Source organism: Rhea americana, unplaced genomic scaffold (assembly GCF_003343005.1).
Source record: "Rhea americana isolate MKP2758 unplaced genomic scaffold, rheAme1 scaffold_57, whole genome shotgun sequence".
NCBI lineage: Eukaryota > Metazoa > Chordata > Aves > Rheiformes > Rheidae > Rhea > Rhea americana.
In genome coordinates this window covers 4,462,360-4,486,309 of record NW_028186723.1, presented here as the reverse complement: position 1 = coordinate 4,486,309, position 23,950 = coordinate 4,462,360, and positions in this window count along the sequence as shown.

Below are 23,950 nucleotides of genomic sequence, written 5' to 3'. Positions count from 1 at the left end.
TGAGGCCCGCCGTTGGACTTGGATGTTGGGGCCGGGTGCTGGAGCCCGGCCATTGAGGCCCGCCATTGGGCTTGGACGTTGGGGCCGGGTGCTGGAGGCCCACCACTGAGGCCCACCATTGGACTTGGCCGTTGCGACTGGCGGTTGGGGCCTGGCTGTTGTGGCCCGGCCACTGGGAGGTGCGCTCCTCCCAGCTGCCAAGAAGGCGGCGAGTCAGGGGAGGCTCTGCYGGAGGCCGCCGCCCGTTGCTGCCGAGGTGCTGTCCGGGCTGTGGTCAGGAGCCCGGACCGGCAGCATCTGCCCAGCATGGCGCCCCCGATCCCGCCGGGCCGGCGGAGCCAGCCTGCAGCCTGCGGTGCTGCCAGCAGACCCTGTCGAGGCTCCCTGCTCTGCGCAGCTGTATCTTCGTTGCAGTCTTGAGGTGTGTGGCAGATTTATTTCTACTGATTTTTAAATACCAAGTGTATCTAGTGTACTTATTACTCCTAATTAATGTGAGAATAAAGAGTCAAAGAGGGTATTCCTCCAATGAGTTGTTTTTGAAGAGTGACAAATGAATCCCCTTGGATATGGCTGAAGCCAGGGAAGATCTTTTTGTTCTTCTAACGAACTGCAGCAATTAGACGTTCGGAACTCTTGTTTGTGATAAATAGATTTTAATAAATATTTAATTTCTTCATGTATGACCGAATCTGGTGGCTTACTTTCTCAGCCAAACTTTCTCTCAGATAGTTAAAAAGATTTTAAAATGTATTTTCAGACATGTGGACCTGAGTGTACACATAAGCATGTGTGTAAGTGCATCCATGATAAGTATACATTTAGGGTTGTATACATTCATTTACTCACTAAACACATTGGATTTTTTTTTCTGTACTGTTGTGGGCTTTGGGCCTAATCCTCAATGGCCTGATTTGCTTGCATAGTTACCTATATTAGCTTGTCTTGAAAGTACATTTTGAACATGATATGGGAAAATATGGCTGATTTTTTTCATACAGTTTTCCCTGCAAATGCATCGTGACATTTCAAGGGGATGCTTGTAATCTGCTTTAATAGGGATCAGGTGGCATTTAGTAGAATGCATTCAGACTTCATAGGTACAATTTTAAATCTTCACCTGCTTGCTTAAGTCAGAAAGCTTTGACAATACTTGGGGTGATAAGCTGGAGATGAAATTTTTTTACAGGCTTCTTTTCTKATGAGATCTTGAGATAAGTGACTGGATGATTTCCAATCTGAATTGCTCTCCAGGTTGTGATACAGACCTAGGAATGAGGACACTGGGGAAGGCGGGGAAACCACCTTTGTGCTAAAGTGATCAAAGCAAGGGACTTAGGGCTGCTTCAAATTATATCAGGCTGTAACAGGGCCCCACAGGACTCCTGCACCTGCTGGCTGTCACTGCTTTATGCGTGTGCCGCATCCTGGACGTGTACTCCCCTTGCTCTGGGCTGACACAGAACTGACTGTGCCACAGGCTATTCTCTCACAGCAGGGTAATCCTCAGCTGTTTATTCAGTTAGCTCAGAAGGGGCAGCAGCTGCCGATCTGCGGTGGAGGTGGGGTAGTGGCTAGGGAAAAGGATGTACAGCGGTAGGCAGCCAGGCCCAAGCTGAGTGGGGTTGGAAGGTGATTTTTCCCCCTGTGTACTCTCTCTGCCATGGGCCTCACACAAARCTCCTGTCTCTGGACAAGATATATGGAGTAACTGAAGCCTTCAATGTTTGAAAGTCTTTTCCATGTTATAAATGACCCCTGTGGTGTTCCAGAATTTGTGGCTAACTAAATACAGTAATTTTACAAAATGTACTTTCTAAGGGAAAGTTAGGCTTTTGCACCCTTGAGGTAAGGCAGATAATGCTTCAATTTTGCTGAGTCATTCAAGACAAAAATAAAGTACAGTGAAACCCCTCTGCTGTGTTCAAGTTTGGAAAAATGTGTTTGGAATATTCACAGCCTTTTTTTCTTGCATATCAGACCTTTTTCAAATAGAACCAGGCTGTAAATAGCTGTGAAAATCATTGAGAAGGGGAATTTCTATGAAGTAGAGTTTGTCACAGGATGCCACATGAATGCAGACAGAGAAATATATGTTTGATGCTTTTTTGTGTCACAAAACACCACTTGAAATGTGTTTTTTAGTACTCTTAATTAACAAGAAAATTTTCAGCTGAATTACACAATGGAGTTTTAAAGCTAGCAGAAAGAACAAAGAGGAAAATAACAGTTCAGGCTAGGAGGAAAAGAAAGAAGATGAAATTTTAAAAGAAATATATAGTTAGTGCCATGGAGTGTTAGGACAGTTTCTAGCAACAAGATCTGCAAAGCATAGAACAAGCAGTTATATAATAGCCTAAGCTAAGATTATATCATACTCCAGTGCTGTTTGGAGTTCTTTGAAAGCTACTGGGCCAAATCTTGGCTGTTTTGCCCTGGAATCCAACCTAAGTTTTGAGGGTAGGTTGGTGTGGTCATGGTTCTTTGAGTGAGAGGCCCCAAAGCCATATACTACACAGACAGGAGCTTGGGAGGCACAGAGGAAGAAAACTGATTTTCAAAACCAAGAAGTGGATGAGGCACAAGTGGAAAGTCTAGGGGTGTGTATTACTGAGGGAGGAATGAGAGAGAAGGTGGAGACAACCAGATAGTGAGAGACCCATGGGAGATAAACTAACTGCACAAACCCTTATTCTTCTCAGGAAGCCATACTAAGGGGGAAAAAAATTGCAAGACTTGGAAGCAGAGCTTTAAGTGAAACACCAAAATACCCAGACTTGCCATACAGCTAACATGATGGTTCCTGGATCTTAGGTCAAACAAGGCCAACAACCATCATCTCCTGTTCAGTTTCTCAACTCCTGCTATCCCAGGCCCCCATCAATTTTCACCTAGATGTTATATAGAGAGGGTTGCACAGATCGAGATATTTCTTTCTTTCCTTCTACTTCTTCCCACCTGTGGCTCTTGTAGTTCACACTGGCCTTGCCTTTTCCTCAGCACAACATCTTGCTGCTAAAGAGTTAGGCTAGACTGCAGTGCAGACACTTATCACTTTATTTTCTCCTATGAGTAAGGAGGGGGACTGTCTCATCTGGTGTGTTGAACTCGGATCTAAGTGCTAAAATGTTTACTGCTTTCAATCTGCCCAGCAGGATACTCTGAGCAAAAGTGATTGTTGGCAGCTTGCTGCTGATGGTACAATCCAACTCACATAGGTCTATAGCAAAACTTGCACGATATCTAAATCATTAGACTTTTAATTATGTTAGGGGGCTTGTTCCACAAGTACTTTAGATGATTTTCTACTAACATTTGACAACATCTCAGCATTTGAAGTGAGATTATGGTGTTTAGATTATGGTCTAGGAATTTCTGATCAAATTCCAGTTTCCCGAATGACAGCTTTACAGCACCTACCTAATAGCATTCATAGCAACAAATAATTTCTGTTCTTCTCCAGCGATATGCATTGTACCTCAACATTGGAGCATGGATAAATATATATATATATATATATATATATTTTTGTTATTCTAGAAGAAAAATCCATGTGCTGTGGGTAATGAATTGAAGGTTAAGTGACAATTTTCCTTTACAACCACTCATGTCTTACAGTCTGTGAACTGAAAACTGGATTAACCTTTAATTACCCCCAGTGATCTCTCAACCCTGAAACAACATTACCACTCCTCCTAGTGTTATTTGCATACAGCACTTAATGAGAGAAACATCTGTTTGCATATTTGGTATCATTAATATTATGCAGATGAGCTGAGTATTCTTGTTGCAATAGGCAATTGTGCGGAAATCTCCTTTTCTCTCATCTTTGGTCCATTTGCCTCCTCCTAACAATTCAGTCTGACTTGTATTAATTAGAAGAAGAGTTGCCTGGTGTTAGTAGTCTTGCATCTATAATGCACAGCTGCTATGTGATCTGAATGGCAGCACAGCAATATCCTGATGAATTTACAAAATACAGAATATCTGGCTTGATGCTATTAGACAAACCTGTTGATATTTTTGAGGCAAACTTATTCTTTGAAGAAAATATATTAGTATGGCTGAAAATTAAATGAATGCAAGTAAGACTGCTAACACAAATTTTCTTTCAACTTAATTATTTTCATTAATGTAATTTCTTTCTATCTAACAACATAAAACATATTAATTAAGGATCTGATCCATCAACCATTTGCTTGATTTTTATTTTATTTAGAACCTGAGACCTCTGTCTGTACTCTCCAGCTACCTGAGATGTTTCTTAGGGCCCTAAGCTTAAGTCTTCATTCCACAGTCATTCAAATAGGATGGGCCACTGCTTTTAGTGAGCGTATAGACCTAAGACCTGCAAGAAGCTTTCCTTGGAAAATGAGAATTTGACCCTTTTGTTTTGCTTGAACACTGTTTTCTTGAAGTTGTTGCTCAGAAGAGTCTAAGCCATTGCTGATATTAAAAAAATACTGAGGCATGGGGGACTGAATTACTGAAGAGAATGGTATGGGGAAATAAATAAAGATGAGTTTGGAGCAGGGTGCAGTTTATTCTATTCCCTGTGCTTAGATTTACACCTGAGCTAAATTTATCTCAAACCATTCCTTTTCAGAGAGAAATAAATAGRAGTGGCTTCATGATGGCCTGCCTATGTTTTTTTTATGACAGACACAGAATTCCTGCTAATTGCTTGGACTAAACTGCGAAAGCAAAACATTTTGAGATGCAATAAGATTTTCAGAAGAGAATAATATTCACAGTTGCTGCTTCTACTGCAGTGTGTTTCTTCCCACTTGGAAGACTGACTTCAGATAAAACTGAAATTGTCTTGCTGATGTGCTCTGTCTGAATTTCTTCTTCTGAATAGCTGCTAATCAAGATCCCCCATCCTTCTCAAAGTCCGTCTTGGGCTTGGCTAGTTTAGCAAAAGGGAAATCAGATTGACTTTTTGCATTTGAAAGTAACTTTTGATTTGGAGACAACTGATGATCCAAGTTGTCAAAGGCTGACTAGCTGTTTTATTGAAGAACAAAATAGAAACTGGAATAACTTGTAGGTTTTATTTATGTACCAAAAAGTCAGTGTATTATGGGTAAAAGGGATTATTTTGGAATATGAGTGTTTTACCAGGATGGCTTCTTTGCAAGTAAGTTATGATGATCCAAGCCTCAATAGTCCAAATTTAATGGTGCCCTAAAGCTTGTAACTAAATGGAGATTAAGTATGATTGATCATGTGAATGTTAAAGTATCATTTCTTTACAGACTGTGCTGCAAAATGATAAAGCACCTCATTTTTCATTCATGATACACAATTTAGAGGAGAAATTTGTGGGGGGTTGTTTTATGTGATGTGAATCATTTTCATGATTCACTAAAGAGACATTTTATGAAAACATATTTTCCTCTAAAAATAGATTTTCATCATTTAAAAGCTGCTTTTTGAATCAAGACTGTATATCTGTAGGTCTGACTCACAGGTACAATTGCAGTGGTTTTGTACACAAGGCATAACTCTGGCATCTAGCAGGACTTTTATGCAATCAAATCCTTAGTGTATGAAACTGCTGCAAATTATAGTCCTACTATGCCTGGAATTTAGGCATGAAAGTGAGTGCAATATTTTCCACATGTAATTGCCTGACTCCTCTACAAATAGGCTGACTCCTGAGTACCTGCAGTAGATTGGCCAGGTTCTAAAACCATCATTCTGAAATTTGGATTTCTTCATGTAAACAGATTGTGTAGGGGTCAAAGTATATGTTGGCATATTTTTCTAAGTCCTTTCATTTTAGGAACTACTATGGATAAGAAAGTGTATCTCCTATGTACAAACACAGAAACCTGGAGAGGTAAATGAAATTTGGCCAAGGGCATACGCAATCTTACCAGAGTTTGGGAATAGAATATTGCTGTTCCAAAGCTGTGTTTCATATTTCAGCCACACAAGCAAATTCTATGTTGCCAGAAATTTTTGGATAAAAAGGATTTCAGTCTATCATGGCAAGCTTTGTTTATGTGATGTTATTTAGCTATTTCTGATGTAAAGCAGATGGTCTTAATTCACTACAGTCTACATTTCGTGGGTGAGGGCTATCTTGGAAATCTTGGCGAGGACTAAGAAAGAAAGGGGGCCTTTTCTTACTTGCCACAAACTCCCTATATATCCCAAGACTCTGACACTTCCACGGCAGAGTTTTCTATTACAAGTGAATGCAATACAATGCAATGGTTTCCACAGTGAAGTAAAGGTTGTTGGTTGAGCTGTTTAAGAAATAATTCCCTTGATTGTTGAAAGGCTTTTGTCAGCATCAGGTCAGATGAATTTTTGTTGGCATGGCTATATTTTTACACATTTTGACAAAGAAAAACAGAGCCTTTAAGAGGCGGGATCTTTGACTGTGCTTAGCACTGGCCAGAATACTTGCTATTCTAAGCTCTTTTTGCAAAAACTTACTGGAAAATGGGTGTGTTTAATCAATCTTTTTGTTGGCATTTGATACACTGGTGTTATCCCATGCTAGTTTATACTAAGTATTTTCTATGCTTCTCCTTGGAACAGGGGTATCACACTAATATTAGTACTTTAATGTGAAGGAGATTATTTTGAAATCAGCAAAACACTTTACAAATGAAACACTTTTTTCACTTTGCCATTTAGCTGTTTGTTTGAAAAGTGCACCTCCATGAAACAGCTCTGCATGTTTTGTTTGCATGAATGTTGAGAAAATCACTAAACAAGAAAAACAAGAATAATATCAGTGTCGTAACTGAGTTTAAATACAGTGCAATTTGCGTTAATAGAGGCTTTTACAGGCATCATTATATAGCAAATTAAATTATATCTTTATTCTTATATCTAAGATAAACAATAGGTATGTAATATATCAGTAATAGAAACCCTTGGCATTTAAGAAAGAATTGTACTTTAATGCAAGGACATTTTTATACCTCAGTAATAAATTAACATTTCAAAAGTACTTTAGCCTGCTGAGAGGGATCATTCTATGAGTATGGGTAACACCATGGACTCCAATAATTAGTGTAAATTGCCTTTGAATAATACAGAGCTGGGAACAACTTTCAGTGCTTAATGCCCCTTGCAGTACATGATGAAGAGTCCTTAATGGAGCTTGGAAAAACAAGTAATACCTATAAATCAAAGAAGAAAAGCCGTTTTTGATGCATTTGTCTGAGAGTGTGAGTTTTAAACCAAATTGTTAACACTCCTCCCTGCTGAGGGTCATGGATTAGCTAGGGTGGGAGTTTCTTATAGGATCTTTCACACTAACCAGTAGAGGTAGGGGGTTTCAAATACGAGTGTTTTCTTAACCCTAATCCCTGCCTCCCTGACCAGTAGAGCTCTGAATTTCTCTCTAATTAGTTGGAGAATTAGTAGGTGGATAAATGTGTTAGTGGATGAGGATGAAGTGATTAACTTGCCCTAGACTATGATAGTGAGTTCAAGGCGCTATTGAATTCATTTTGTTTCTAATAACTTTCTCCCTGTATTCTAGTGGCACCACATTTATATCTCTGTAATCTTACAGCACTATATTCTGTTGCCTCTTTCCCAAAGCTTTATCTCTTTTATTTAAGCAGCAGTGCAGTATATTTCCCAGTGTGCCAGTTCACATTTCTGTAAACTATTTAATTATCTGAACAACCTTGTAACCTAATCGAGATATATTGATGTTCCAGTAAGACTATATTTGAGGGAAACATGAAGTTTATTACAAGATAATGAGACTGGAATATTTTCTTCAAATATTTGCCAGCTGTACTTTAAAAACAAATAAATATCTGCTTCACTGTGGTTGGGGCCTGCTTGCTGCTCTTTGTCCACTGTGTGGGGCTTTACTGTAGTAAAGGAAATACTTAACATCACTGTAGCCAGATATAGCCAGATATGACTGTGCTAACCTGGAATGATGACATTTTTCTCTCTTTGCTGATGTGTACCTGAGAGATGGGATAGGGAAGGATTTGTCCCAGAAGATGACAGGGACTGTCCCCTGCCAGGTCTAACTCAGCAGGTTCTGCCACGGGAAAGCAGCCTGACTTCAGCTTGGGAATTCAGTGGGAACCTTTGCCCTTTCCCAGTGAAGCTGAATCATACCCAGTCACTACTATACACTTTATTTTTCTGACTCATGTCTGCAGCAGTGTCTTTGTTACCCCACCATGTTCCTGTCCCTTATGGTCTCTCTGACTTGTAGTGGCCTGCTCAGACCTGTGAATTCACTTAACTCCAAAGAGTGAAGTGTGCTATTTGCAAAACAGGCTGGGCAGACGGAAGAAAGGACCAGGTTCCCAAGTTGATTCAGAGATACGACCCAGACCAGTTGGGATATAGAGATGACCCTTACTGGAATACAAATCAATTTTTTACAAATCAATCATTAATTTTTTAGGCACATTCAGAACAAGGTGGGTGCCAGCAGATGTCACAGGCAGGAACAGACTACAAATTTGCATTTGTCATGAGAACAGACTGAGACTTAAAACTCATGACACTGGATAATGATCTTTACTACCCAAATAAAATTATTTAGAGTCCTTACAAAAAAAGATCTGGAATTACCTCAGCTTACATGGTATGGTGAAGGTGAATCAAAAATGCCACATGGAAAAGGCATCCACTGTAGCTTGTTTCTAATCAGAGCCTGGAGGACATAAGTAAGCCTTCATGTCTGTCCAGGGTTGATAAGGCCTCAGCTGAAGTACCATGTTCTGAGGGACTGTACTTTAAAAAAGGTGGGGAGGAAGAAGAGAAACAAGAATGATTAGGAATCCAGAAAACATGACTAAAGAGGTAAGATTGGTTAAAAAAAAAAAAAAAATCCAGTTAGCCTGTGCTAGAAGATACGGTAACTCTGTGTGATCATGCATGTGAAAGGCAGAGGGATATGTGTACAAAGAAAAAGGAAGTAACTTGTTCTCCATGTCTGCGGCAGATATGACAAGTAGGAGTAGGCTTCAGTTGAAACAGGGAACATTCAGGTTAGACAGGTAAGAAAAATTGCTAATGGGAGGATAATAAGTACTGGACTAATATGCCTAGATAGGATGGAGAGATGGAAAGTAAGAGAGAATTTCAAACTTACAGTGTTTAGAATCTCATGAAACTTTTTAGACAATTGTTATTTTCTTTGAAAGTGTGGCGTTAGCTGTACCATTGCAAACCACACTCCTTAAGAAGTCAGGTCGGGCTGCAGTGAGAAGCTCTGTGAGTCAGCCTGGGTAGATCGGCTTGCATGATTGAGTCATTAGACTGAGCATTGTGTGTGTCCAATAACTCACACAGGCAGGAAATTTAAAGGAAGCATATTTTCTATGCAGAGCAATCAAAGTTGATTTTATCCTTATCTCAGTTGTTTGCTCCAGTGATCATCGAATGCCTGATTTGATACTTGAGGAGAGCATGTTTGCTGAGAAATCTGAAGTCTAAAGGGAATGCCGGGGTGGTGCAGTTAGCAGAAAGTAGCCCTTATGACTGTCAGGCACAGCCCTGTTCATATTGCTGGGGGGTCCTAGTTCCTTATTAAGAAGTCTAGGAACACTTGGACATTCATTGCACAGGGAGTTTAAGCCTGGCCTTTAAAATGAGAATCTAGTTATTTCTATCACAGATGTCTGCAAACATCTGCCCAGACTGCCTAACATCCAGGATATGTCAGAACCAGCATTATCTTTAAAGATCCTTGGCAACAAATCTTGTATTGAATGGACTGTTCTTCTTTTGTGCTTCTCTTTTTTTCTGTCACTTTTGCATGCAGAAGCCTCTGCAAAGTGTCTGATAATAAAACTCAAACTGACATATTTGGAAATAAAACCTTTGTTTTGATGTGTTCATGGCTGTGATTTGCAAATGGTGCTGTGACACTTTTGAGTAGTGTATCTGTGGATAATGATGGTAACTGTAAGAGTCCAATACACAGCTCCCTGGGACATGTGTAAAATGCCTATTTTTCGGCAATGACTTGCAAGGCTCAACATGCTCAGTAGGCAGAACCCGAGGATGTCGTTTTGGTGCAGTGTCAGCCCTCCAGAGGGCACTTCCCCTCTCCAACCTATGCACATGCAAGGATGGTCATTCTAATACCCGTCTGCATTACATGTAGTATATAAAAAGTCATTCTGCATTAGCCAGGATTATGTTATCTCTTGATCTCATCAAATTTTGCTCTGAAACCTAGAAAAGAATCTAGTCTGKCATAGTTTGCTTCAAAAAGACAGATTAGTAGAAAGCATTTCACTGGCTAAAATATGAAGTGAGTCAGTTTTAAAAAGAGGTACAGCTTCATGAAAATGCTGTGAGCTAGCATTTTGCTAGAAAGATCAATTTTTTTTTCTATTACAGTGGAAGTCAGAGAATTATCTTGTTTTCTTTCCTAACTGACTACCTTACCCCTTGAAACAGTTTTATGTATTTAAATGTACGAGAATGTAAATTGTACTTCCAAACTATTAAAGCCACATTATAATATGCTGTGAAAAGAAGATAGCTTCGGCCAGTAACTCTTAAGCCTAAATGAGTTTCTCCTAAGAGGAGAACAGCTGCTTAAAGTACATATATTTAAAATTAAATTTCTTTATTACAAGTTACTTAGCGTATTTTGGACTTATATGTTCTCTAGCTTAAATCTTTTTTTTTTTTAATTGCACAAAGCTGTGGAAAATAATCGGAAGCTCAGTTAGCATTGCAAATTGAAAATCAGAAATTATACCAATATTTTTTCAGGTTCTCAAGTTACATACGTATATTAACCCTCATTAGTCATTTTGTGGCAGTGGGAGATTTGAAAACAGAATTCCATTACAGTATTTATGGTCAAAATCTGATACAATGAAATAATAGGTTTCCCAACAGAAATGTCTGTGTGCCATGTAGTAAACTTGATAATTGTAAGAATACATTTAATGCAGTAGAACTGAATACCGAACCAAGAGATTAACATTTCTGTTATACAATTACAAGTTCAAGGAGTTCAGCTTCTTATCATACTGCAGTAAGTATAGAAAGTAGAAGTGATCCTCTTTAATTTGTAATTATTTAACTGAAATAGAATGTCTCTCAGTCTTTTCTTACTCCTCTACATTGAAGACATTGGTATGCAGAAACCATGCACTAAGGAAGAGTACACTATCAGAGTAGGACATGTTTGAGTATTCTTTAAAACCAACTAAGAGAAGTTAATCTCATTGAACTTCTTTTTATTCAACAAAAGAGTTAGATGTTTCCAAGTCTAATGTGACTATAATGTTCATTAAATGGACTTCTTTACACCTTTAAATGGATTAACTGTACATCTTCACAGTCTAATTATTATTGTCACTCACAAATCACAGATCTAATTCAAAGCACTATAAAAGCTCTGTTTATAAGTGTTAAAAAAGGAGATACAGTGAGAATTGACTGTGATTTTTATCTGGGCCATATAAAAGAGTAAGCATCATCCACATTAAAGTATGGAAATGCATGTACCTTCACTTGTTGAGTTTTCCTTTGACTTTGGTCATGTGACCTTCTTTTAAAAGTTAAACAGCAGACTACTTTGGCATCTACAATCTTTCATTTGTCCATAACCCAGATGATCCCTGACTAAGATATCCTCCCTGCAGCTGAGCTATTAATTTCCAAATGATAGCAGTCAGCCAGATAAAGAATGATATACAACTTTACTTAATGTAGTTTGAATATTAGGGAATAACTTTGATTTAGTCTCTTGTCTCAAGTTCAGTTTGCTTATCAAAAGATCTAGAAGCAGGGTTCTAGTAGTTGGATTTTTAAAGGCAGCTAGCTCTTTAACATCTAATGCAATCAATGTCTACACCTTTTTTTTTTTTTAAAAAAAAAAAAAGTACTGCTTTATGTTTTTGCCATGTGTAAATGACTGTAAGTCCATAGAACTCCATGGGGCTAGAGCAGGTTACATGGGCTTGGAGATCAGGATGATAAACTAGATGTAAAAAAGCTTCATTTTCCTTTTGGGCAGCAAGACCTAGTGTACTCACACATGATGTGAGTATGTAGTATGACAACATATTTCTCAGTGAAGATCTACATCTACAGTGTGAACCAAAGAAATGAGATGTTTGCCCTAAATTTGTTGTGATTTTGCTTGTAAAAGAAGGATCTCAAGATATTACTAAAGATGTTATCAGGATGACCTTAGGGCTTTCACTATGACATGCTATGATAACAAAAGCTACAGATATTATGCAAATGTGGTGTATATGCAATATATTTTGACTGAAACCTAACAGGGCAAAAAATACCTCTCATTGCTTACAGGAGTGTATTCTGGCAGCAGTTGCAAGTCAGCTTGTGTTCATAATACAATATCAGAAAGATTCACCTTTTCTCTTAATCACAAAACTTTAGATATTTCTGTCAGATTTCCTCATAAAAGGTTACAGATTTCTTTGGTAGATGACAGTCTGTACAATTACAATTCTAAATTAAAAATCAACAAGATAATACAATTTCCTTGTAAACCTCAGAGATCCTTTCAACCAGCAGTGGCCCAAGCTCTCAGAAGGTTGAACAAAAGTAGTATATATGCAAGAAATGTAATATAACTTTTTTTTTKKGGGGGGGGAAGCAGGGGAGGAAGGATATTACTGTGGGTGAAGTTCAGACATTTTGTGCAATCAGCATGAATTAATTCCATAGACTTCTGTGTGACTAGAGAGAAAATGATCAATTTCTCTTGCTTCTGCTCAGTTTCCCATTTCTAAAGTGGTGACAGTGGTACAGTAATTTCTGCCTTCAGCTGCCATGTGTATTCATTCTAGAAGCTGTATGTTTGTAGGTCTGACTTTTCTTGTGTGTTTGGACAATGTGGGTTTGGTCTMGCTGGATCTTCTAGAGGCTGCTGTGATACAAGTTACAAAAATCTATAATGCAGCTTCAGCACTATGACTGGGCATTCCTGATGTCTACCATTCACAGCTACTAACCAGGAGGTTAGGTAGTTGGATCTAAAATGAGTGATACCTTTGAAATGAGGGATTTCTGATGTGGGTGGATAGCTGCTTATTTCTTATACATGTACTATGYACATGTAGCTAGAGCTGACTGGCTAAAACAGATCATTATATTTCAATTTGAAACTAGTGATCAAAAATAAGTCTTTTGGATTCTTGCCTTGCTGGACCACCTGCTTCTGTTCTATTCCCTTCTGTGAAAAGGCATTTTAGTTCATAAAATAAACAGCTACCTTCAAGCATCCCTGCACCATAGATCCCTCTCACCCCAGATATTTTTCTTGTCTTCAGTATTGATCTTAAATAAATATTTGCTCTGCTGTCTACATGAGCCTGAATGTCCTAAGAGCCAGTGACAGATAGGTTAGGTGATACGAAAACCAGGTGTTCCCCCACAATTATTTACTTATTTGCAGATGTGATGGCTGGAACATCCGCTGTAGCAATTTGACAGTGATTTACCTGCTGCTGCCAGCTGCTATCTGCTTGTGAAGGCTGAATTTCTCCAACTCCAGAGGCCAGCTAGAATTTGTTGATCTGTTAACAGATTCTTTGGTGGCCTACTTTGAGCTTTCTGTGTGAAACACCGAGCTGTATGCCTCATTCAGCAAATGCCATGACTAAATCTATTGCATGATATAGCTGGTGGTGCCTCGGAGAGTCTAAAGATGCAACTTCAGATGCCTTCACACTTCCCTAGAGTTACACTGTAAGGATTCATCTTTTCTCACCAGGATATGCCAGCATGTTAGTGTGGAATCTTTTACACTATTAAAAAGGTGTTCCCACAGTAGATTTTGTACCTGAGTAGCAACCTGCGTAGTAGCATACTATCTTTATGAAGATTTTACTGTTTTAACAGCATCAGGATAAAAATGGGACAAAAAATGGATAAAATAGCAGAAAACATTTGTGAGCTGGATCTTAGTGAAGGGCAGAAAGTAATTTTAGTTCCACTACTGTACCCCTGAGCAAACAGATGGATAAAATTCCAACTTGCTAGCTGGTCCTTTGACACCATAACTGAGGGAAATGCATTTGTTGCTCACTGTGATCCTAGAGATGCATGGTGTGTGGCTGGGGACTGGTGTAATTGCAGTGGATTTTATTTGAAATGCATAAGGTTTTGGCATAAGGCACAGAAGGCTGGGGAGCAAGCAGCACAAGGAATTAATTTTTTAGTGCTCCTGTTTTGTTTCACTCTGCCAATTTTTGGGACTGTGCCCACTTTGGAGCAGGTGGATTTACTTTGGTTTTGTTTGGATTGTTTTAAGAGTTTCTTTTAAAAATAAGATAAAATATACAGCAAAGTTGCCTATCAGGAATTTGGGGAAAGTCACCTTTCTTTATTAGTCTGGAGCTTGACTTTCTTATTTTTTTCATGTGATATACTTTTACTTACACAGCTGAATAAGCAAATGACTTCTAAGGTGAGTAGGTTTACTTTCTGTGAATAAGCTTACACCCACTGGGACTAGAGCTTGCCTTTGTTGCAGTAGGATGGAGATCCTGTGCAGTACTAGCTCTGCTCCGATGCTGTTGCCACTTCATGCTCATGACTAAATTCGCAAGCTACAAATACTGCTCAACCACTTCTTCCAGGAAAGTTTGACTTCATCCAACAGTGGAAGCCTCTTCCACGGACTAGTCTGTAGGAATAAAGAGCAAAGGACCAAGGTAGCTAGCAGTTCTCAACACATTTGGTTTAAAATATAATATAAGGAAAAGTGTAGGGTTTTTTTCCTATTGAAACTGAAATTTCCATGACAAATATGCTGTTTTGGTAAACATATACATATATATATATATATATATATATATATATATATATAACCAACAGATTGGAAACTGAGAAATGTTCTCCTTTCAGACAAGATTTTTCTTTTTTTGTGTCTTCTTTTTTTCCAGTGAATTCTTTATGATTCAGGTCCTGAAGCTTTGTATTATGAGAAAACATAGACAGACTGTCATTCTCATCTCTTGTCCCTTCCAAGACCTTCAGTATGCTCAGAACAGCCAGCGTCTTGGTCTCCTTCCAGGGAGAATGTTCTCAGAAGATACAGCTCTGTCATCTGGCAGAGATACTCAGAAATACTTCTTTGGTGTTCAGACCTCGTGGTCTTTTAACAGGACAAATTAGGGTCAGTTTAAGATGAAATCATAAAATCATAAGGTTGGAAGGGACCTCTGGAGATCATCTAGTCCAACCCTCAGCATAGGCCCATACAGTGATTGAACCCATGACCTTGGCATTAGAAGCACCGAAATGTTGAATATGTAACATTTATAATTACAAAGCAATACCAATTCTGGAACCATGTAAGAGAATAATCTTTCTGTTTTCTCTGCTGCACAAATCACGCCTTAAAAATATGAGTCCCAGCTCACTTCTGCTCTACATGATACTGGCTCTGCCTCTGGCCCTGTTAACCCAGCCTGTGTCTTTATGAAACATGTAGTTTATGCGACTACAGTTGCACAAACTGTTAAATAACTTGAATCCTCTGTTTGTAATTGATCTTGACAGAGATGTCAATTCAATTAATATTACAGCAGGCTACGCTAGCACAGAGCTGATGCTCCAGATCAAGTCTAGGCTTGTTGTCTGCTACCTGGCAAGCCTGAAAAAAGATGAATACTACATACAAGGTAACTCCATTAACTCATTCTTTACCAGAAGGAATATTCAAATATTTTGAATGCCTGGAAGCCAGCTAACAAACTCAGTGAATATTTCATTCTGATTCATCGCATGATGTTTCAGAATAATTAGGAGTTTGGGGAGCAGTTGGGGATGTCCAAAATTGCTGGCCCCTTTTGGAAATTTTGATCTTAGGTTGTGCTAAAATATGTGTTTCACCTGAAGTTTCCTACAGCACTGGAAATGAGGAGAAAAAAGGAAAATACATTTTTACCATATACTTTATTACCAACCAATAAAAATTAAGTTTGTTAGAACTGTGGAGGTGGAAGTCAGAGTGTTCAGGAAAATTTCAGGGAGAAGAGGTCTGGAAGTATTTGGCATCCCTGAGCCACTTGCTGCTAGTTGGACTTCACACTAGGAAGTTGTTTCATCCATCATACTGATTGTATAGGAACAACATAGTGGAAGTGACAGTAAATATAGAACACTTCTGACATTGTTTGATGAGCAAAAGAACAACCAATTCTCCCTTTGGTAAATAACAAACTCTGGATCTCGAATAACTTTTTCTTTATTGCTGTCAAGCCCTAAGAGCTTTGGGTTTCTCTTGAAGCTACTAATGTCAAGCCATTTGACTATGTGACATCAGTTTTCAAACAGGCCTACCTGGTCAGGAGAAAAAGATGAATGTTAAGTAGTTAGAAGACAGGCAGCAAACAATTAAATCTAGATTACTGTATCTCTTAATTTGAAATTATCGCACACTGTCATAGTTTCCTGAGAGGCCCTTTGAATAGTGTGGATTGGCAATGCTGTTAAACATGGCATTAAATATGATAGTGTTAAGGCATGAACCAAAATTGGAAAGAGTTGTTGTGGCTTAGATCCAACATAACTTGGATATAATAATCTTGATTTTTTGTTTTCCAAGTCTGACTGATGAGTGTCAAAAATCCTGTGGATATTGGCCTTTGTAGCTTCTCTCCAACACAGTGCCTGGTTAGATACAAGYTGTTAGTGGGTCATTTTTTTTTTAATACATTTTCTGTGTTACTGTGCACTTTCCAATAGGGATTTGCATTTTGGAATGCTAATTACATTGATAAAATGTTTTATATTTGGACTCCATTCTAAAATGGTAGAAGAGGTGTTTCTCCCATGGAGCTTCCCATGCAAGGCAGAAAATTCTCTTCAGGTGAGAAGAATTGATAAAGTTCCAGGTCAAATTGTTAAAAAAAAATAATTTTGGCTTCTGATTTTTTGGAACAAAGCAGCACAGATTCCTACTGTCTGCTGGACCAATGCCACAATGATTTGACTGGCAGATGGACAAGGGAACTTATTTGTCAATCAATTAGTTCATTTCTGTGTGATTGTTTGAAAGGTCCAGTACATCTGACATGCACAATTACCGGGGACCTCATTTTAAAGTGATTTAATATGTCTAAGTGAAAACTTTGCTGTCCAGTTGATTGCTTCCCTGTTTTATACGGAGCATAAACAGTGATATTCTAATGTCAGTGCAAATCTTGTAGTGACTTATGCGTATTTTAAATAAGCTCAAAGCTTGGTTTCAGTATTGCACAAAAGTTTCCCTTGAGTCTGTACTAGCTGAGTTCTTGAAGCTTCCTGAGTTTCCTAGGACTCAGAGGATTTCAGGTACCCTTTTAAGTCCTCAGTATATTTTTCTAAAGAACCTATCATTACCTGCAGGTATCTAAAGACCTTTGCAAATCTGTCTCCTAGGCACTCACTGCCAGGACAACAAGAAGCTGAGTCAAGTCTGTCTCTAGTATGTCCAACTGCTGTCTAACCACAATGGAGACCCAGGGCTATAGGTTGTATTCTAAGGAATTAAAATCAAAGCCAAGTTCCTGCTGCTCTGTAAGTGTACAGAGTGGGTTAGTCTTCTCGCTAGTACCTTGAGCTTCAAAAGACATAAAAAATATTCTTTTTTTTTCTTTATTCTGTGCAACACATGCTGATTTTTAAAATGTCTCATTACTGGTGGGGTATGTTAACATTTAGAGGCCCCAGAGCAGATTGTGGCCCTTTGTAGCAGATGCTGAGTATATGATCTATGCCATGGAGATGTTAATCTAATTAAGAAAGTGAGTTTTATCTCCATTTTAGTAACTGAGGCATAGAGACATGAAAGGATGGTCAAGATCTGCAGGAGTGCTGGTGTCCCTCAAGTTTGCTACTTTAACCAAAAGAGCATCTTTCTTCCAATGAACTGAGAGACGTCTGTGATGAGAATTGTCTCACCCACATGGATATGTGTTGTCCGTTTTCAGAGTAAACAGAGTGATACAGTATAAAGGGATACACAGTAGCACTCTCCAATTAAAAAGAAGAACCTGCAGCCTTTGCTAAATGGCAGGTCAGAATGGTGCTCTAGAAACTGTAGAATGCATTCACTTGCAGGTAGGAAATTGGTCTTGCTGGTGGCTCACAATGATTTATGGTGGCCGTGATTCAGAAATCCTAACTGTTATTTGAAACAAGCTCCAAAGATTCACTGGGGATAGGAGAATTGCTCTTCAGAGCAACAGATGTGGGAGAATGGCAGCAGCAATTCTCAGGGGATCCTCTGCCAACCCTGCCTGAAATGATGCAGCAGGCTGTGCAACATCATCTAGGACTGCTCTATAGGCAGTAAGCACAGTGTGCTGCTCTGCTGTGACTCAGAAGAATTAACAGCCTAAGAAAGGATACAGCAGTGGAGGGACTAAATGGAAAGTTGATGTCTCTCAAATTTTGCTGCATTAGGGTAATCCTACACTCTGCAGCTATGGGTCAATGAAAACAAATTACAGTTCATTCCCCAAACAGAAAGATTAAGACACAGGAAGCTGCCTAGTGCTGTAGGCACTGGCCTTGACTTCACAACCTAGCCAATTTGTGCTGCCTGTGGGGTTCTACAGACAGAAAGCAAATCTTCTCATACAGGATCTCTACTTTTCTGTTGTATTTTGTTCTCTTTTCAGACACTAGTCTTCATTTCCAGGGAAAAAAGCCAAAAAATTTCACATAGCCAAAATGCAAAGGCATTGTATGTACTCCTTATTAAAACACTTTCAGTTTGCAATAATTACAAAAGAATTAATTTGTGAGTGTTGATGAAAATCAATGGAAAGATGGTCAAAACCATCAGAAATGGGGAGGTTTGGGAAAGAACTGAGTATTTCTGATGATGTGAGATAAAAACAAAGCTCACTACAGACTATATCACCTAACGTCACCCTTTCTTCTTTAGCAATGAGTGACAATAGCAGGTTGATAGGTGCAGGATTTTCAAAGGAAAAATCTAATTTGTAAACAATCAACATCTTAATAAGCTATAAACAGCTGTCTTGACTTCTAGCAGAGTTGTTGATGTTTGAATGGCTAAAATTCACAATGTTTTCCCCAAACCTTGTTCATTAATTTGTGGCCTGGTATTCATTAGGACAACAAGCCCCAGGGGGGCACTTATGGTTTAGCTTCCCCCCCAAAAGTTTCAAGCTCAGGTTCTGCTGATTTTGAGAAGGGGTCCACAGGTTTAGAAATTCAGTTTTAGCTATGACTCCATCCCATGGGTGGGGCAGGTAGGTATGAGGAACTAAACAGAAAAYAAACAAAAATAAAGGCACTAAAAATAAGTGTTTGGTTCCTTCCACCCCAAACAATGGATTATTTATCACTTGTGCTTGTAGAAGCTCTTGGCATTAATTAGATTCCACACTGATGCTTGTGTTCCATCCATGTGGGAAATGAAGAGAAACAAGACACTACTTGCCCTAAGCTAGAGACAATTTATGGAATAGCTGGACCGGTCCTAGTAAGTAAGAGCAATAGCTGTGTGAAATAAAGGCTGGTCCTTGAAATGGCAAAAGATAATGAAGTAATTGAGTAGACAGCAATAAGCACCTACGACACTGATTAGCCCAAGCCCATTTCAGACATGAGTTGGAGGGTGGCAGCATGTATTTTGAAGTTGCAGAGCACTGTGAGAAAGGTACAGCCTGTTTTAAACTTCCTCCAGAAAGATGATTTACAAAGTTATAGAGTAAGAGGAGGCAACACTGTTTGTATGTGCTGAGAGAAAGAAAAAGGGTTGTGAAGAGAAATAAGGCATCATTTGCTCTTCCAACATGCCTTAGGTAAACAGAAGTTTTCTCAATGAGATTTCTTTTTCTAATCCATTAGGGTTAATRCAGTTTTAATTAGCACTTGATTTACAGCCTGTGAAGTATGGTTTAATGTGCCTTTTAGAGATTCCAAACCAAGTACTGCAAGGAATTGAAGACAAATGAACAAATTAAAGTTTTTTCCATTCCCATTTTTGTTTGTAGATGATTTCCTCTCCAGCTTTCCTTTGCATGAAGGTGATCCTAAAAAAGGGATCTTAATTTCTTTGTGGAAGAGATATTCAGTACAAAATACTCTATGAAAACCTTGATGAAAATCTTTCGTTTCTTCTTTCATGCACTTATGCTATCCTCAGATACTGTTAGCAGGTGCATTTGGTCTTACTGCTACGACTACTTATTTTGCACTGTTGTAGTTAAAGATAGCCAGATCAATAGCAGTGATGTTGCACTTGCATTCAATAATTCCGTTCCCTAACTATGCCATAATTATAAACTTTGCAACTGAATGTAGGATTACAGCTCAATAGTTACTTATGAATGTGTAACACAAGGAATTCATCATTTGCCACGAGTAAGTCTAAAGTAGTCTACCCAGGTGGTTCTTACATTGCACCTGGCATCATGGTGTTTGAGCTCCTGCAAAGGTCTGTGATTGCAGTGGTGTTTCAAGTTCATATAGACAAAGTCTGACTCCTATATTTTTTTATACTTCTGAAATATGTGAAAATAATGATGTCTAGAGGGAGCAAAAAAGAGTCAAAACAAAACCAGCTAAGAAGCAAAGACATTCTGTCCTGAATCTTTTGACTGATTAATTTTCAATAGAAACTGTTTCTTTGCCCAAAATAATCATAATAAAAAATAATTTTCAAAGTAAAATGAGTAATTTTGATATAAACCCAGAAAGCCTCTGCCTCTAGGGCAAAAGGCAATTTGAATGCAGGATTTGAAGTGTCAACATTATGTCTGAAGTCCTAGAGTCACTGTAACTACACAGGATTTGTGGGTAGCTAGGAACCTTGAAACTATAGTACATGCCATAGTGTCTGTCCTGTTGATCTGTGCTTGTAGCCCCTGTTCACATCAACAAGTTCCATCTCATGCTGGAAGGAGACTCTGTCCCCCTGCTACATTCTTGGCACAAGAATACTTCATGCAGGTGGATGACTGAATGCTTCGTTCTGGCCAGATGGCTGTTCAGCTTTAATGTTGATTAAACTTTATTATGGATTATTGATGTAATGCTGCTACTAGCTCTGCACAGCAGGACCTCATTAATGTCAGTAGAGCTCTGCACAGGCCCAGGGGTTTATCCACAGGAGTCTAGCTAGCTGCGAGATCAGGGCCTTTATTTGTAAAATGTGGGGTAAGATGAATGAGACTACATGTGATGGGGGATGGCTTCAGGCGAGTAGTTTAGCTGAACAGTTGGCTAAATGCATCTTAGTCTAACAGGAAGACAGTGTGTTGGTTCAGGAGACAGAATCCTAGAGGGTTGAAAAATGTGTTGAGTAATTCTGAAAATGGAACAAGTCTCTTGGGTCCATTCAGGTGTACAGACTAGCCCAAATCGGCCCTCTGGGTTGGTTACTGCGGGGAGCTGCCATCAGTCATGAGTGAGAAGTTGGTACATGCAAGGCACAAAAGGTGAAATTCCTCCCTTCCTGGTTATACGCAGCTTGGCGTTGGAATAGAGCTGGGGTTAAGGGAGACAGACTCTACTCCACGGGGTTAAGGCAGGACAGCCCGTGATGCCTCTCTCTGTATCATTATCCAGGGAGATTTGTAGTTTTTTTCAGTCTTGTATCTACTGGCATAATGTTGCCCACAATCTTTAGTGGCCTTTGAGACTCCCTGTGCTCAGTTCTCTGGTGGCCTATGTGAATTTGTCACAGATCCCACTTGTGCAGGAATATAGCTGTCATCAGGTATGGACCAGTGGGCAAGCTCCTTCTGACCCATAGCCCCATGTTCTCAGGGACGATCTTCACCTATGAATATCCAGCCCATCTTTCTATGATTGTCCTTTGTGCATAGGATCTCTGGATGCATCTTGATTCTGGCCTTGAGCTCTAAAAAGGTTGATTTGCATGTAAAGTAAGTAGAGTAAGCCCGAATTTGGGAACTTTGGGATAAAATTACTGCTCAGATAAAACTTAGATGCAATAGTAGTTTAGCTAACTGGTTAGAATTGTTTTCCTGTCATTCCTTCCTTTCCCGGTCTAAATGGAATATATAGCAAAAACAAAAGAAAAGCTATGTTTTAATAAATCTTCAGGCTTTCCGTATAAAATGCTGGCCCTGAAACACTGAATGTCCTACAGGCCCCTGCAGGAGTAAGCCCTTCCTCACTGTATGCCTTGGGCAGATACTTTGCCCTGTCTGTTCGGTTCTCTTGTTACTTATACCTGTGTTTATAAAGGAGAGGCTTTGCAAAGGTGCTTCAGATTTACATGAGAAGGCAGTCTTTTGTGCTATCCCTTTTCAGCAGGACTCCCCTCAGAGAGGGGTGAACATGGTCTAAAGCTTTGTGAGAAGGARAGGTGCACTCAGGACCTTGCAGGGTCAGTCTTCTGACGTTGGTATAAGAGACGAAACTTTCTCAGATGTTAATGGAAGTTTTGTCTTTAGCAAAACCAAGGAGTTTAGCCTTTTTATCTCTAATAAATTGTCTTTTTCTGCACTGCAATAGAATTGAATTAACTTTCTGCACTGATTGGGAAACAAATTATGCTCCTCTTCCCCCATTTATTTCCACATTTGCTGCATACCTGTAGGCTCCTTTTTATATTAGTGTATTTATCATCAGACTGCCTGGACTGGAAGGACTGCATTACCTGAGAAATTCTGTGTATGTGTCTACGCAGGGTTTTCCAGCTCAGAGGGCAAAAGGTGCTGCAGGAGAGTGCGTTACTGCCCCTTGCCAGACGGAGTCCTGCCTGCGGCTGGCTCCCTCACCCATGCACCAGACATGGCTGCAGCAGGTTTGCAGCGGCACAGAGTTGCGCAGAGGATTCAGCGGTGGGTTGGATCTCCAGCCGTGCCAATCACACTGGCTCTCCTCTGTAGCCGCAGTGGGATTTGGATAGCCATGGCGGCGGTGGCAGCTCYAGGAGGGCTCTGCTGCTGACTCCTCGGCTTGCAGAGGCTTTCTCTGCTGCTGTTGCCTGTCTGTGGGTCAGGACCAGAAATGCAGGCAGTTCTCAGCCTGAGGAACACAGGCTGCAGTCTGTCTGAACACTTGCACTTTTCCTCACAACCACTAGATGGTATTTGACAACCACTTCTGCCCACTGCCCTTAAAAAGCTTTTCCTGGCTAAAAATAATTTCAAGGATTTCTCCCTGCTTCCAATAAAACTCTTTCAATATTTTTTATTATATTTTACAGTGGTAACATGCAGCTGAACAAAACTGCAGTGGTACTTACTAACGAAAACAAACCAAAAGGTTTTGTAGAACTGGATGCTACAATTCTTGACCTTGTGAGCTGGAACTGCTCACACACGGAAATGCAACAAGCACATTTCCCTTCAGCATGGCTGGTGCCATGCTGTATTTTCTCACTAAAGTATTTTTGGAGTATTCTTTTTTTCCCAAGATGGAAACTCTGGTCGTGCTATCTTTACTGGTATAAGGCTTCCATCACTTCTGAATGTTCAACCTCTTGATTTTAAGTCTGCTGTGGATGTGGCTGCAGGTGCAGTGTTGAGGAGCATATGCAGGAGAACACATGGTCAACACCACTGCTCAAAGTTGATGGGGATTTAGTTACTAGGCTTAACAGCAGTTCTGAAGCTTTAACCAAAATAATGAACAATTCAAGTCAGGCTACCTGAGGAAATAGACATAGACATAAGAAACTACAGCTCTTAGGATATAGCACTTCATACTTAATATTTTGGTTTCAAATGAGCATTTGGGTTTTTTTTTTGTTGTCACTATAAAAGATGGACAGGAATCTGCCTCAAGCAATCAGACTCCGATCTTTCCTGCTTTAATTGGGTAGTTAGTTGTATCCTTTCTTCCCAAATTATTTGCAAGAAATTGCGATCTAATCCATTCTTCACTTAAGAAATTTAATCAATCATTAGAAATAACTGCCAATGATGGGAAAATATGGTAATTCATATTATTTTTGAAGACAAAGCACTGATATAAACAAACCATAATTAAACATGCCCTT